The sequence below is a fragment of the Protopterus annectens genome, chromosome 10.part0 (assembly GCF_019279795.1).
Source record: "Protopterus annectens isolate FY-2018-M chromosome 10.part0, PAN1.0, whole genome shotgun sequence".
NCBI classification, from domain to species: Eukaryota; Metazoa; Chordata; order Ceratodontiformes; family Protopteridae; genus Protopterus; species Protopterus annectens.
In genome coordinates this window covers 162,325,559-162,341,849 of record NC_056744.1, presented here as the reverse complement: position 1 = coordinate 162,341,849, position 16,291 = coordinate 162,325,559, and positions in this window count along the sequence as shown.

Genomic DNA, 16,291 nt, shown 5'->3' with positions numbered 1-16,291 from the left:
AAGCAGCAAAGCGGTGGGAGTTAAGACTGCTGGCTGGCCTGGCAGTGAAGCGCACTGCGACCTAGTTGTAATCAAGTTAACTACTACCAAGTGTTAGGGCAGTACACATATTTTACATAAAAAATCCTTGCTGTGAGTGGTACTCAGGGAGCAGTAAGCCCTTTCAGGTTTGGTTTAAATTGTCCATTTTTGATGGTTCTTAGCCAGGGTGTCCAGGAGGGTACTTTGAAGAGATTATGGCAGGGTAGGCAGGAGCCCAAGTTTTACATAAAAAATCCTTGCTGTGAGTGGTACTCAGGGAGCAGTAAGACCTTTCAGGTTTGGTTTAAATTGTCCGTTATTGGTGGTTCTTAGCCAGGGTGTCCAGGAGGGTACTTTGAAGAGATTATGGCAGGGTAGGCAGGAGCCCAAGTATTTGGTGCGGACGCTGGAGCCAGGGGAGCACAGCAGCCAGGGGCAGGACTTGGGAACATATGCAGTATGTAGCTGATCAAATGGAATCATACCTTCTGAAGTTCAGTACTCCTCTGTACAGATATATCCTGAAGAAATAGCATTATGTGCAGCCTTCCCAACATAAACAAGTCTACTCACCATCAGTTTGACTAGTTACAATATTTCCTTTTTATATAGTGTAGATTCAGGGCTTTTAGCACAGTGAAGATGCAAATAAGGTGTGAATCATTAGAGTTGCTGAATTGCCCAAAATTGGATCCATGTAGGAGATGTAAACCTAGTGCAGTCACTCCCTCAGTGTTTAGTTTGAATGAATTGCATCTTTGAATGATTACTGGTTGGGAGAAGGAAAACACAACAGCACTGTAGGCTGCCTTATTTCCAATGGTTGTGTTAAGTTCAGTCTACAAAGTGCCAGATGAAAGGCTGGAAATGTAAGTAAGCAGCATACAAGACACAGGCTATGTTCCTTAACATCCAACCTGCCCTTCTTTTGTTGGCAAATGCATATGATATTATTTCCATTTAATATCCTCACACATTTTACGGCCAATGATATAGAATGGCGTACACACTACATGATTCAGATAACTGGTCAGATAAATGAAGAATGACCAACAAACACATAAATGTAAGACAGAGCTCTATATTTGCAAGCAATAATTATGACAGGTTGTATGATCACTAGGTGCACAACATCCAAAACGAGTACATGTACAAATAACACTTGTATGATTTGATATCAGTGTAGATGCTGTTGCAGTTGGTTGTCTGCAGATTGAGTTCAGTTCTTTGCTGCAAAGCTGTTTGTGTGGCAAAGAGGGATAAGGCATTCATCCTGTGTTCTGAAGGTGTACTGGAGTGAGAGTTCACATCCAGAGCTACATAGAATTATCTCATATGTACTAACATTTTCTGTTGTGTATGTCATAGCTTGCTTTTCCTCATTTCAACTACCTCTCCCTTTTTTTTTTTTTTTTAGGCCAGTGTTTGCACGATGCACCACTTAGCACAAACATGGGACCAGAGAAAAAATGGATGTCAGGTTTGGCTGTGCTTATCTCATTTCAGCGAAGTGCAGCAGTGCACAAACTGGATAATTGGCACAACCAGGAAGCATACAGGATACAGACAGTCCAAAACAGAAACCAGATGCATTCAATTAATACTACTCGGCATCATGCAAACCTAGTAAATGGAGTTGCGTGGCAGTTAAACGTGAGACCTTAAGAATGATTAGTAAAATAGGGAATGTCATGTAACTAGTCCTGTGGCAGCAGCTGCAACTGTAGAGCTAGAGTACAGATGGTCCTGGCTTCTAATACAGGGTATGCAGCCTTTGTTTTACTGTTGTGACATTGCACGTCATAGCAATGAACTGTAACATAGACAAGTGTCTTCTCAACCTTCTTGTGGCAGCAGGTGTAAGTGTAGGACTGCCATACACATGGTCCTGGGTTTGAATACAGCATATTCTGTACAATTTTACTATTGTTCCACTTCTCATTATAGACAGCCTCACTTACAACACTTAGACATAGGGGAGATAATATGAATTATATATATGAGGGCTAAGATGGCTCATTCATATACATATTGTATCAGATATTTATGTAAATCCCTGTGTATTATCACATGTATTATATAATGTCTGACTGTGGGTATACTGTGTACTATATTCCTGTAAGCATATGTCTGCTATCTGGACTGGTATGGCCTTCACATTTGCCTAAGACACATACACAACTACCTGTACATCCAATAGCCTTGAAAATGCAACTGCAATTATGTAATGCTTCACTGCTTGCACTGTTCGGATTCGTTTACCATCCCACAAACACAGTACTCGGGGATGTGCACTGCCGAGCATCATGTTTGCATGATGGTAAGCAGAGTGCAACAGTTTCAAACAGTGTATGCACTCTGAGTAAAAGTGGTAACTGGAATTGGCAGGAAAGCATCAGTCTCCATTGCTCTAGATCCATGCAAGGCATGGCAGGCATTTGTGGGGAAGGTGTCAGGTTTAGGGCACAGAGTTGGGATGTCCAGGAGGTGAAAGTTTTTATTGGACTGCTAGTTGAGAACCACAGTGCCAGGCTTCTGCAGGTGGACTATTCTGGCTTCCAGTATAAGTCGGAAGCTTGGGATAGTATAGCTCAGGCTGTATGCAGTACCACCAGTATCCTGCATACTGGTGACCAATGTAGGCATCATTACAATGACTTATGGAGAAGGAAGAGGGATACCTTTGACCATTTGATTGAGGAATTTAGGACTGCGGACATCCCCCACTGTGTAAGTATCAACTACAAAGAGTATGTGCAAGACTTAAAAGCTGAATATAGGCAAGAGTGGTATTCATAATGGTAGTCTGTTCTGTTCTCTTTTTTTTTTCAGAAAGCTTCCAGAGATTGAGACATCAATGTCTGTACCCATGGGGCTAGATTGATGAGAATGAAGGACGCATGTGGTATGTATGCAGCACAAGAGTAGTGTTATTGTAGCATTAAAAGTTAAAGATAGCATTTTTGGTATTTTATAGAGTTGTTTCAAACTGAGCATGCATATCTCCACTGTAAATGCAGTTATGCATGCATAAGTCAGTAGCACAAACCAAGAGTACAATATTAGACTTTATTCAAAGGTTGTGGGTTGCAATAACACACTTCACAACTATACAATACTGCTAATTCTTCAATAATATTTAAATTAAATTAAAACCTCTATACCAGTAGCACAAATGACCTGCTGTATCCTGTAATCTGTATAATAAGAGCATGCATATTCACATGTCAAGGACTATTTGCTGCAATCTGTAGTATAGTGTGCATTTGTTTGGAGGTGGTAGTCTATAATGTAAAAGTTAAGATAATAGAGTCAAATAATTGTTTTAATGCATTATATGTCACATATGAAGGTACTAATCGTATCTCTTTTTTTTCCTCTTACCCCAGGCCTTATCTCTCTTTTTTATTTAATTTTTATTTTATTTTCTGTTATTTATAATAAAATAATTTTTGTGTCATTATTTCTTATTTTATTTTATGAATATTATTTTATTTTATTTTATATTTTATTTTACTGTGAAATAATTTTCATTTTATTTTATTTTTATTTTTATTTGATTTGATTTCATCTTTTTATTTTCTTTTTTAAAATTTTATTATATGTTGTCAAAATGTGTCCACGTCTTCCATGTGTCCCACATCACTAAATATTCCGCAGCTCAGTGGGGTAGGCCTGCCCCCCCCCTACACTGGCTCCAGAATCATTGCCCAGCATGTCTGGGAAACAACCTTGCAGCACCACCTCTGCTGCACCTGCACTACCTGCCCCCTCAGTTAGTCCTGCCCTGGAGGCTGGTCCAGTGGTTCCTTCCAGGAACAGTGGCAGAGATGAAGATTTTATCACCCACACCGAGCTGCCAGGGATGGTGCATAGGGTTGTGCGCTGTACTGTTGGTGCATGCCTATGCCAGCTGGAAAGGCTGCTCTCCCTCATTTTACATAGTACCAGGATGAGAAGAAGGAGAGGTCAAGTACTGCAGCCAAAGGTGGAGTGAGGTGATAGTGATGTCAGTCCAATGGGTGAGGACTCGATTCTCACTGTCACCCAGCTTGATGACCAGGGGTTCAGGATGTCCTCACGCTCGCCACAATCATGGTTCCCTCCAGCCTTTTATGTCCATCACCGTCTCTGTCTCTTGTTTTGTTTGTCTTATCTGTCTGCAATTGCTTCATCACCTAACCAAATTACCTCACCCAGACATTCCTACATCCCTTTCCTAACATCCCACCCCCCCCTCTCTCTCTCTCCAAAAAAAAAAAATGGTCACCTGTCTCACAAAAGAAAAATTGTCCCATACATAGCCCTCCATTTTGCACATGTCTTCTTGATACACTTGATTTGGTCCAATTGGCTATACAACATGATTGTGTTGTTGTCACCCCTCTCTATGGAGGTGACAGTCCAAATTCAGTTAATATTTTCCACATATGTTCACTTTACACTGTTAAAGAAATGGATAGCTGTGGTTCTTTCCTATCTCCATCCTGTACATTCCTGCCCTGCTTTCCCTTTGTTCTTCCCCTGCTTGCTCCCTATTTCACCACTGTCCTATCTAACCATTTCACCTCTTTAAGACATTTTTGTGTGAAAGTGCACATCATACACCAATTAGCAGCAATGCGGAATGGCAGCAATGTATTTACATGTATTAGATACAGTTGTATTCAAACCCAATACAACTGGCCCCAACAAGGAATGTATCAATCCATTGACACATGCTACCACAGAGTTAAGCAGCAGGTATATTACATAGACCCAATACTAACTGTCAGACTTTAGCAATGTGGCTTTCTTTTTTGCGCTGCTTAACTATGTACAAACATGTGTCTCACACTATGGAACAGTATATATTATGCTGTATTACTGCATTTTACTGTCCATTCCCTGTATATGACATGAAATTACATGTGTACACATTACAGACGGAGGGCCCTAACTAGCAATATGTCACATATGTACAATACAGCTATCTGTTGCCACCCCCCCCCCCCCAGCACTGCAACCCTGGTGTCTCACCACTTCTTCCACATATATACACACATACATATATCAACCACAGTACAAAATATAGTAGCAAATGTTGTGTGCTATGCAATGCACATCAATCTGGTAATGACAAATATTGACCCATATACCTAAAAAGATGTACCTGCAAGGCTAGGGAAGGACTCAATATGGGCCATATCCACAGAGACATAGGTGACCTTCAACACAATTGACCCTACCCATTTTGTTTTTGTCAAGGGTAGATCTTGCTTAGTGAACCTTGTGGACTTCTTGGATACTGACCCCACAGACCTGGAGAGGGATAACAGGACATACTGCCAACAGATTCATAGATTCATAGGTTGGTACTAAGCTATCGGCTCTAGGGGCTATACAAGCCTAGCGATAACAATTCCCTGGCTATTTCTTCCCACAGTATTTACTTCCCTGGACCCCTGTCTAGCAGGGCTACTGACATGATCCCTGGGGTGAATTTCCTATCTCCCATCCAATCAACAAGGTTCCTTTTGAATTGGGCCAAAAAGGCGCTCTGCTTGACATGTATGGGCAGTCTATTCCAGAGTCTGGGGAGTCTCTGGGTCAGGAACCTATCCCTCCAGCATGTTTTGTTCATTGTGATGACAAGGTTTATATCCCTGGAGAGTGTCTCTGAGGGATTGGGATTTCTTTAAGTGTAGCATGTCCAACAGTTCTAGGTTTGACATGGCCTTGTATGTTAAGCAGAGATCGCCTCTGAGTAGACGATATGTGACAGAGTATAGGTGGAGTTTGTTTAGATGGTCAGCATAGGGCATCTGCTTTAGGCCTGTGATTCTTTTAGTCAGGTGGTTCTGCGGCCTTTCCTGTTGTTGCAGATGCCTTGAGAGGTACATACCAAACAAGGCATTGTATTCTATAATGGGTCTAATGAGGGATCAATACAGTGGGACAATTAACTCCTATTTTCTGGATGAAAAGCCCTTAGTGATGAGGTGTGCCACATAGAAGGATTTCCTGACTGTTGTGGCAATGTGGTTATCGAAGGTGAGCCCACTGACCACCTGTGTCCCTAAGTCTCTTATCACACTTTCGGTGTTTACTGTACTGCTTCCTATGTGGTAATTCATGGGTACATGTTTTTTCCCAAAGAGGATAACTATACATTTCTTGGCATTGAGCTTAAGGCCATGGTGCTGGCACCAAGCATCTGTTTCTGTAAGGCCCTTTTTTAGAACATCCACATAATTTGGGGATTCAATAATGGCTCCCAGTTTGCAGTCATCTGTGAACTTTGTTAGCCAGATTCCCTTAGTGTTGTCCTGTACGTCAGAGAAGTAGATGCCAAACAAGAGTGGTCCCAGGACTGAACCCTGAGGTACTCCACTTGTCACTTATCTGGAGGTAGATTTGGAGTTGGCTACTTTTACAGTGTGGGTTCTGTCATAAGCCAGTTGGCAACCCATCAAGTGATGTAGTGATTAATGTCCAGCTTAGTAAGTTTATCTATGATTCCAGAGTGGGGGATTGTGTTGAAGGCCTTGGCGAGGTCCAAATAGGCTGTGTGAGCTGCCTTACCCTTGTCCACAGCTCTAGAGACTGATTCAAAGAAGTCAATCAGGTTCAAGATTCAAGAGCAGCCCTTCACAAACCCAAACTGCTTGGGGTCCAGTGTTTCAAGGTTGCCAATGTCTTTGTTTATAAGTTCCATGATAATGCATTCCATGGCCTTGCAGATCAAGTTCGTCAGACTGATGGGGCAGTAGTTCCGGGGATCCAAGGTGGATCCCCCCTTGTGGAGTGGGATAATTGTAGCTGCGTGCCACTCAGTGGGCACGAAGCCTGAGGTGAGGCTATGATTAAACATGACAGGTGAGGTGCCAGTTCATTTTGTAGTCCATGAAGTACACAGCTTGGGAGGTTGTCTGGTCCCATGAATGCTGTATTCTTAGCTTTGGAGAATGTGTTTTTTACCTGTGTGGCCATTATTATTGGAATTTGGCAGTCTTTTGGTATTGAGATGGGCCCTTTAGGGGGTGAGAGGTGGGTGAAGTTTGCACTGAATCGATCTGCCAGGATATTGGCAGTATCCTTGTGATCAGTATATTTAATGCCATTCTGTTGTAGCTCAGAGCAGATCTGAGCATTGCCATTTAGACTCTTGACATAGCTAGAGAATGCCTTGTGGTTGTCTTTGTAATCTTTGGCAATTTTATTTTCGTAACCAGCTTTGGAGGATTTCATGAGGGATCTCAGCTTTTTACTGAGGCTGGTAAGGGAGTTTTTGCATCCTGGGATTTTCATCTTTTCTGCAACAGTTTCTTCCTTTTGTTGTAAAGTTTGTTTATGGCAAGGGACCACCAGATTGGCTTCCTTTTTTTGGAGGAGAGCATATTGGTTCTGTTGGGGATGGCACAATTCATGCATGAATGGATGTGTTCATACAGTGCCTTAGTGTAAGATTCAGTAGTCGAACTTTCAGTTCCCATCTGCATGGGTGTCGTGAAGTTTGTCACTTCTGACTTGAGTAGCATGAAGTTGGCTTTGGAGAAGTTTTTTACGGAGTTTTCCTTACTGGGGGGGGTGGAGTGGGAGGTGGATGTCAAGGGTGATTAGCTTATGGTCAGACCTGACCAATGATGGGGGTGACCATAGATGTGAAGCATCGATTTCCCATGTTGGTAATTACCAGGTCTAGGATATTGGAGCCCCTGGTGGGACTAAGGTTTAATTGATCCAGGGCATTGGAATTTATGATGACTTACTCAAGGACTTTGCCAATATCCCCCATTCATGTGTCATAGTGAAGATCTCCCATGTGGGAATTAAGCCATACAGTAGTACAGGGATAGGCAACTGGCTCACTGACATAACACAGACTCTCACAGTTAGGGACTGCACCTCCATTAGTAGCCAGATACCATTAGAATGCCACAAGAATCTGTGCTGGGCCCGCAACTGTTTGCAAACTACTTCCCTGAAATGCAGGCAATAGTAAATGGCCTGTGGTTTACCAAGTTTGCAGATGAGTGGTAACTGGATGGACTAATATACAGTCACCTAGTGATGGTGACATATTACTGAAGAGGCTGCCACCCACAAATGATTAGTGCCAAACTCACAGACTGAACCTTAAAGCAAATAGTGGCTCATTTTCCCCTTTGCCAATAAAGTACCCCTGCTAATTATGATATGCATAGCACCCCTCTAAGCTCAAACACAGTGTTGCAAGACTTGGAAACACATGTTGATAGCAATCTACACTTTCATCACTATGTGTCTATAGTAGTGTCACAGACATTCTGCATTGTGCATATCATACATATGGACATCACATCCAAGACCAGAGTGGTCAGACTACTACTTAATTACAATGCTCCCTTCTGTCTGTACCTCACCAGACACCTGCAGCAATTGAAGAAAACACAGGTTTGTGCCTGGAAGACACCAGTGTCTCCAAACATGACATACATGAAAAGACTGAAAGACCTGTCAGTATAGTCAGTGTCATGCAGGCTGCTGAGATGTGACCTTTGCCTGCCCTACAGAGCCATCTCAGACCCTACTGGAAATGCTGGACATCTGCAAATCAAATGGGACAATAATAACTTGGTCCAGGGTTCTCAACCTAGCCTGTGACATAAACAGTACATTCTTTGGAGAGAGATATATCCCACAACAACTCACACTTCTGTGTAATAGGCTCCCACTGCATGTGAATCAGTGCTCCTCAGTGATCTTTTTCAAGTGCAAACTTGACTACTGGTTGGGTGATTGGAAGTCACTTATGGGTTGGCACCTATGTCCCTCATGGACAGCCAGTTGGTGCTGCTCACAAAATCGTTCTGCTAACAATGACCATCCAACTATGCTCAGTAAGGGTACTCGTTTTTTTTACACAGCTAGGCCTCTAAACACTGTAGGGCCATTAAGCTAGTCACCTCCTATGCACATATAAAGCTATGAGCTTATGCAGATCTCCCGAAATTTTGACTCCCACATTGCCTACTGATGTCATCTACTATAAATTCACCTGCAATGTTGTAAAAGTCAGATTTTGCCATAGAGCTTTCTTAACATACTGTGTTTTGTAGTCTATGTACTTTGATGGGTAGAGATTTTGTTCTCACTGCAATCAACTGAGCATGTGTGTGTGTGTGTCGCTGTAGACAGAAGAGCAGAAGTGTGTATCCCACAGTTACTATTCTAATACCATGGATTGACAGTATTTTGATTATTGCATTTAGATTATTGCGGATGCCTACACCTCCATTTCTAACAGCCTACCCAACAGCTTGTCTCAAACATGGCCTACTGATGTCATCTACTACAAATTTACCTGCAGTCTTTCAAAAGTCAGATTTGTGCCACAGAGCTTGTGTAAAGTACTGTACTTTGTAGCCTGTGTAGTTAGGTAGGTAGAGGTTCTCTTCTCACTGCAGTCAACTGTATGTGGGTGTGTCTAAACAGAAGAACAGAAATGTGTATCCCACAGTTACTGCTCTACTGGCATGTATTAACAGCATTTTGATACTTGTAGATGCCTACACATCCATTTCATGCAGCCCACCCAGCATCTTGTCTCCCACATGGCCTACTGATGTCATCTACTATAAGTTCACCTGCAATCTTATAAAAGTCACACTTGTGCTGTGGAACTTGTGTAAACTACTGGGTTCTGTAGCCTGTGTATCTAGATAAGTAGGGTGTTCTATTCTCACTGCGGTCAACTGTGTATGTTTGAGCTGTTGCTTGACATTACAGAAAGCATTTTACATCAGCATGTGGGACTCAGTTATATTCTCCTCAGCAGACACTGGTGATGTCATCCGCTATAAAGTGTTGACTGAGATACTCTGAATTGGGCTTGAGCTGTGGCGCTTGTGTAAAACACTGGGTTCTGTAGTCTGTGTACTTAGATAGGTATGGGTTCTATACTCTTTCCAGTTAATTGTGTGTGTGTGAGTTGTTGCTTGATATTACAAAGTACATTTTGCACCACCACGTGGGACACTGTTGTATTCTCCACAACAGACAATGCTGATGTCATCGGCTATATCATATTTTTGGATATGCAGTACTCCCACCAGGGCAGGGTCAGAGACTGGCCTGGAGGCCAGGCAGAAGTCACCTCATCCTATGCAATAAAGATTACAGTGACATGGCTTTTAATCTTTCCACATACAACATGGCATGGTTTGTAGGCACTCCGTCATGTTGCTAGGAAAGCCCTGTTGTTTCTCTAGCTGCTACATGTGTCTGGTGGGGTACATGAAAAACAGAGCATTATACTCCATTAGTGTAATGATGAAGTTTGACTACAGTGCTGCATAAAATCCTAAGATCTCAATATGATGGCATGACTTATGATGTGCACAACATAGGCTTTCAATACCAGTGTGGACACTTGGTGGTCAAAGTTCAGATTGCTACTAACATGTGTTCCTAGTGCTTGCATCACTGGGTTTCTGCATAGCAAGATTGTTGTCAGTGTTGTGATTAACATGGAATTCCACTTTTCAGATTGACAACATTACAAACACACATCTCTGTATTTATTTGTAGTGTGTGCCTTTGTCATCATTCAGATGTGTGTGTTAGCTCCTCCTGTACTATGTTATTACCATTGGTGGACTCAATTATTCCACACAATATATAAGAGTCAGCAAACTTGGTAAGCCAAATGCCATATATTTTAGCCTGAACTGTCAAGAAACAGGGTTAAAACAGTGAAGGTTCAAGTACAGATCCCTGGGGTTTCCCAATGGTGGCAGCTCTACTGGTACAGGTTGATTCACCGACTTTCACATGATGTATTCTCTCAGTGAGCCAATTGGTTAATCCCCAGCTTGGAGGTTTTCTCAATGATACCTGTGTGGGGGGATATTGTGAAACCCTAGGCCAGATCACGATAGGTAGTATGCACTGTCTTACCTTCATCGAGGTCTATCACATGGAATCAATGGACTGTAACAACATCATAGCTCATCTATGGAGTGACCCAGGACATACACCTTCCTGATACAGTTGAATACACAGTTCAACACACCCTCCACATGGCCTATGTTCCCATTCAAGGGTGTACATCAACATGCATCCACCTGAGTTGGGGGGACAGCACCAGATGCATACATGTATTGAAACATCCTGGCTCTCTTTGACTGTGAGATCGATCGATATGTCATCATGGACCTTATCCACATGTAGTTTAGAAATATTCCAGGTGTATGTAACAGACCTGTGTGAGTTGTTAATGCTATATCAAGTCTGTTACATCTAGTAGAAGTCCTCAAAGATGTCAGGGAGGGCATGCATGATGATAACAGTATCATATTGTGGAACTTGACCAAGTCAAGGCATTTGACACAAATCCACACTGAGGTATTCAATCAACACTGTGATATGTGGTCATAAACAGCTATATCACCAAATGGGTAGACCAGTGTATGACATTTATGGCATCTCGCTATACTGAAATGTGTGACACCTATATTTCAGGTCCAATGATCAGGTCAGTATATCGGGAGTGTCTGCCAGGCCCTTTCCTGCTCATTAGTTAAGTGATGGACATCATAGATGACATACAAATGCTGTGTACAAACAGCTGCCTGAAGGACTACAGATTCTGGGCAATCACTGATTCTAGCTGTGATATTAGTATAATATAAACAGTGTCAACACATACCAAAAACTGCTGCCACAGTTATGACAACACCTGCATTGACAAGAAACGTGGAGGGATTTGTTGAATCAGGAAACAAACCCACCACCCAAGTATAATGTGAAGATCACTCCCTATAATCAGACTAATAGCTGTGTGACCCATGTTCTGGGGTAGATGGTAAGTGGAACATCCACCAGCATGTGGTAACAGTGCTGGGTATGTGAAGAGATTGTCTCGAGCATGCCAAAAATCAGCACCTTTCTGTCTTGATGCAAATCAAACTGGATGAAGCTAGTTATGTTCATTCATTTGAGAAAATACAGTTTTTTCAGATTGCCTTTACGTATTTCTACAATACAAGATATATTCCAAAGAGCTGTTTCTGAATTCAGACCGTCTTTGATAAATGTGTCAACATTATTAATGGTTTCCTAGTCTGGGGTTATACTAGGTGGTACATAATAAAAAGATTGTTAAGCTATTAGGCTGAGGCATAAAGATCTGAATCTCAAAAACAAAATGCTAAACATAAACTAACCTCAAATACACAGGGCAGAGAAAAAATTTGGCAAGTCACAAGCCAAATGTGGAAAATGCCAATGCAATTGTCAATACTTAGAGACTACAAGAAAAATGGTGATTTTGCAATTCCTTCAAATAATTTACTATCTTCAACATTTATTCCCAACTTCTAAGACACAACACTATAGTACTATTAAGGAGGCTAATAGATTATGATGTAACTTAACTGTAGCTCACAAAGCAAGAAAGGCATTTTGAATTATTAAAATTCTTGGATAAGATCATCTAGTTTCTGAAACTGGAAAATGTTTCTCAATCAGTGATTCTTCAAATGGATGTTTATTGGCTAGGATTGGATGGTGCACTGCTCCAAAAATGCTGACCAATTGTATACAGTTTATATAGTTCTTGTGCTTTAACAGAAGCAGAAACAAGACATTCTCAAGTGCAAGAAAATACTAATTATTTTTGGCTGTTAAAAGATCTATGATTAATAAGACAAAATAGTTACTATATACTCACAACATAAACCAATGCAGCCTTTAACAAATGCACATCAGAGGCCATACTACCTTCATGGTTCCCAGCCTTCATCACACCAATAACTGTGTATAATGCACTTTTTTCATGTACCTTCTGGCACATCTTCCAGTGATGTGTAACAAAAGTATACCACCTTTGTCACAGTGTGCTGTGACACAGCTTATTGGCAATACCTATTCTTTCTGTGGAATATACATGACTGTCTGATGGTGCAGAAAACCAATCAAGTTGTTACACCAGATGCATGTGTGCTACCTGTTCTGCTTATGCCCACACTACATACATGGGTGCATGTCAACATTAATGGCATGTATATCATTCATGACAGTGTGGATTTTACCATTTATATATATGCCATGCACTCAAGGCAGCTAGCTGGTAATGCCCATACTGTCGCATACAGATATAGCAGTATCTATCCTAACACCTCCTTCAGATATTACAGTGCCAGAGCAGTGGGCATGGTTACTCTCATAGAGTATAGGTGTATCATAATAGTTGTTCAAGTGTGTGTGTGTGTGTGTGTGTGTGTGTGTGTGTGTGTGTGTGTGTGTGTGTGTTTATCTTTTATCACTCCACATCATATATGTTATGTCATAGGCATGGGATTTGTGGTATTGTTATTCTGATATTGTCCGTGATTGTGGTTGATTTTTGTAATGTTTTCCATTGTGCTTTACCTGTGGCCATCTTGCTAGAAACATCTGCTTAGACTACACTCATATTCAGGCATATCAATTTGCACAGCTTCACAATATTCACTCTACCCCAATTGTATGTCAGATCCCTGATAGATGTCCTCTACATTATTCATGTATGGATGTTTATCTCACTAGACATTCTCCACATTGTTATGTTACCTTGTGTGACAGTTACAGATAACACATTTTCACTGTACAGTCCATAGTGTACCATATAGGTATGTGCTTGGTGTTACTGCTACAAACATATTCCACTGACTTGTCCTCCTCTGTTGTACGTGATGGAGTTTCACCTGTCCTCTTTCCCTGTGCTCATTCCCACAATTCATGTGTGTGTCTCTATTCAACACACAGACTTCCTCTGAGTGATCATTTTACATGGCAGTCTATGTCCTATTACAGATCATTAACACAGCTTCAGTACAGAATGCCAGGAATGGGATATCACAATACTCTGCACTGTAGGTACATTATTCTGTACTGTGTTTGGACCATATACTTCACATTCATACCTCTCAACTGTCCATATATTTCCAGGATGTCCAGTTGTTTTCCTGATCAAATTTGTGTCTTTCTGTCATATCACTGAGATGATCTCTGGACTTGATGTGACTCAATATTACATACATTTAAGTGCATACCTCTCAAATGTCCTTATTTGTGCAGAATGTCCAGTTTTTGTCTCTTATTTGTGATATTTTTCTGATAACATTTTTGTTTGCTGACAAATAATTGGCATGTCATTGCGGAGTGAAGTCAAAAACAGATGACCAACATTTTAATTTCAAACTTAATGTTCTTCATAAAGTTCATGCTAATGTACAAACTATTATTCTATCAACTTTCTAAGTTTGTAAGTGCAATATTAAAAACCTGTCCCGATTTTTGAGCATTTGTGCTGCCATTATGTATGCCTTTGTCCACATATCTTGTTCAAAGAGGATGACAGGTATGTTTGAGTTTCATTCTACCGCATTTCTATGTGACATCTATGGTAAGTATGTCCCTATTTCTGGTTAAATGTCCCCACATTATGTTGGCCTTTGTGGAGATATATTGCACTAGCAGATTCACAGCTATCTGTGAACCCCTGGTGGTCATTGTGGCATTCCGATTCCGTGCAAATACACTAACAGTAGGTACTTTGCTTTAAATAGAATTGTACCCACATTTACTTACAAGCTTTCCTGGCTGGCAACACTGTTACCAGTCACAAAACCTAACTTAGGCACACCGCATGTCATTAATATATATTACACACTACCACGTGTCACGCACCACCACTCAAACATGTAAACTCCATGTAGACTCTGCACAAAGCTTAGATGGAGTTTATTGAATCCTGAGGCATGTCTAAACCAGGACTGATGAAAGGTATGATTCAAGTCATAAAATGAAATCAGTCAGTGAAATGTTACTCATAAATTATCACAGAAAAAATATGAACTTAGGTCTCAGCTGCTATCTTTTGTCACTGAATAAACCAAACAAATGTATCAGATCCCATGGCTTGTGAGACGTTAATTATAAATAACAGAATTCACAATGTACTGAAAAAAAGCAGCTCAGACAGTTTGAACAGTTCAGTACAAATGTCTCCAAGGCAGAATTGATGAATAGCATAGATATAGAATGTTATGATCAGATCATTGATCGTAACCGTGTTATTATGTGTTCAAGACATGGATACCAAGAAATTCACCTCTAAAGTGAAGCTCTAGAGGTGAATCTTGACATCCATATTGTGAACACATTATAACTGGTTATGATCAATGAGACTCAATCATAACTCTTTGGAGTGCATAGAGTTTTATTTACTGCATGTACTACTAGTTAAAAAAAAGTGCAAAGTATTTTACCAGCTATGAAAGCCAGTAAAGCACTCAGAAGTGTTTTCACAATGAAACCAAGTAAATATAATTAGAAAAAGAAGTCAGGGACCATTTTTAAATGCTGCAGTAATTTAGTTAAATAAGTTATATACAGACTGTTGTCTGTAAACCTACATGGCCAGAATGAAAATATTAGGCAAGAGTTTTCGTGACAGTTGAGAGTGAAGGAACATCCCTGGTGAAATCCAACTGTAACAACTTGTGTGTAACAATTGTTTCACACTCTGAAAATGCTGCTATGGTAAGGTCTCATGCTACAATATCACTTTACAGGTTTTTCTTATTTCCCTGTTTTGGAGCGTAATCATAAGACTTCATGCACTACAAAATCATTACAAATGTCACTAAAGCGATCAATATGAATGTTAACAAACAGTTTTATTAGTAGCAATATGATAAGCAAAACAGATACAGAGTTGTTTTAACTAATCCTTCAAAGCAGTTCTAAAAAGTTCATCAGGTTAGGCTAACAATGCAGAGTATGCAGCAATACTTCACTGAGGGTCAAACAAGTGAAAAGCTAACTAGAAATGAGGCAATCTGTCTGGAAAACTGCAGATAGTAGTAGCGTTTTGGAGAAAGGTGATAATTTAATCACTGGAATATGTTGTTTCCCAGGGGAATACCACATTAAGCTGTCTCCAGAGCCAGTACCAATAATAACATGAACCAAGGACAGTGTCTGTAGAACTTAAGAAAGGAAATGAACAGGAATAGAAAAGAATGGAGAGGTTTGGTTTGGTTTGGAGTTAAATAAGCATTGTTCTGGAAATGAAGAAGGAGAAGATAAGGATATGCACAGATGCTCAAGAACTGAACAACTGCATTAGAAAAGGAACACTACCACTTTAAACCACTGAAGAGATTGTCTCCAGCATGCCAAAAATCAACACCTTTCTGTCTTGATGCAAATCAAACTGAATGAAGCTAGTTATTTTCATTCATTTGAGAAAATACATTTT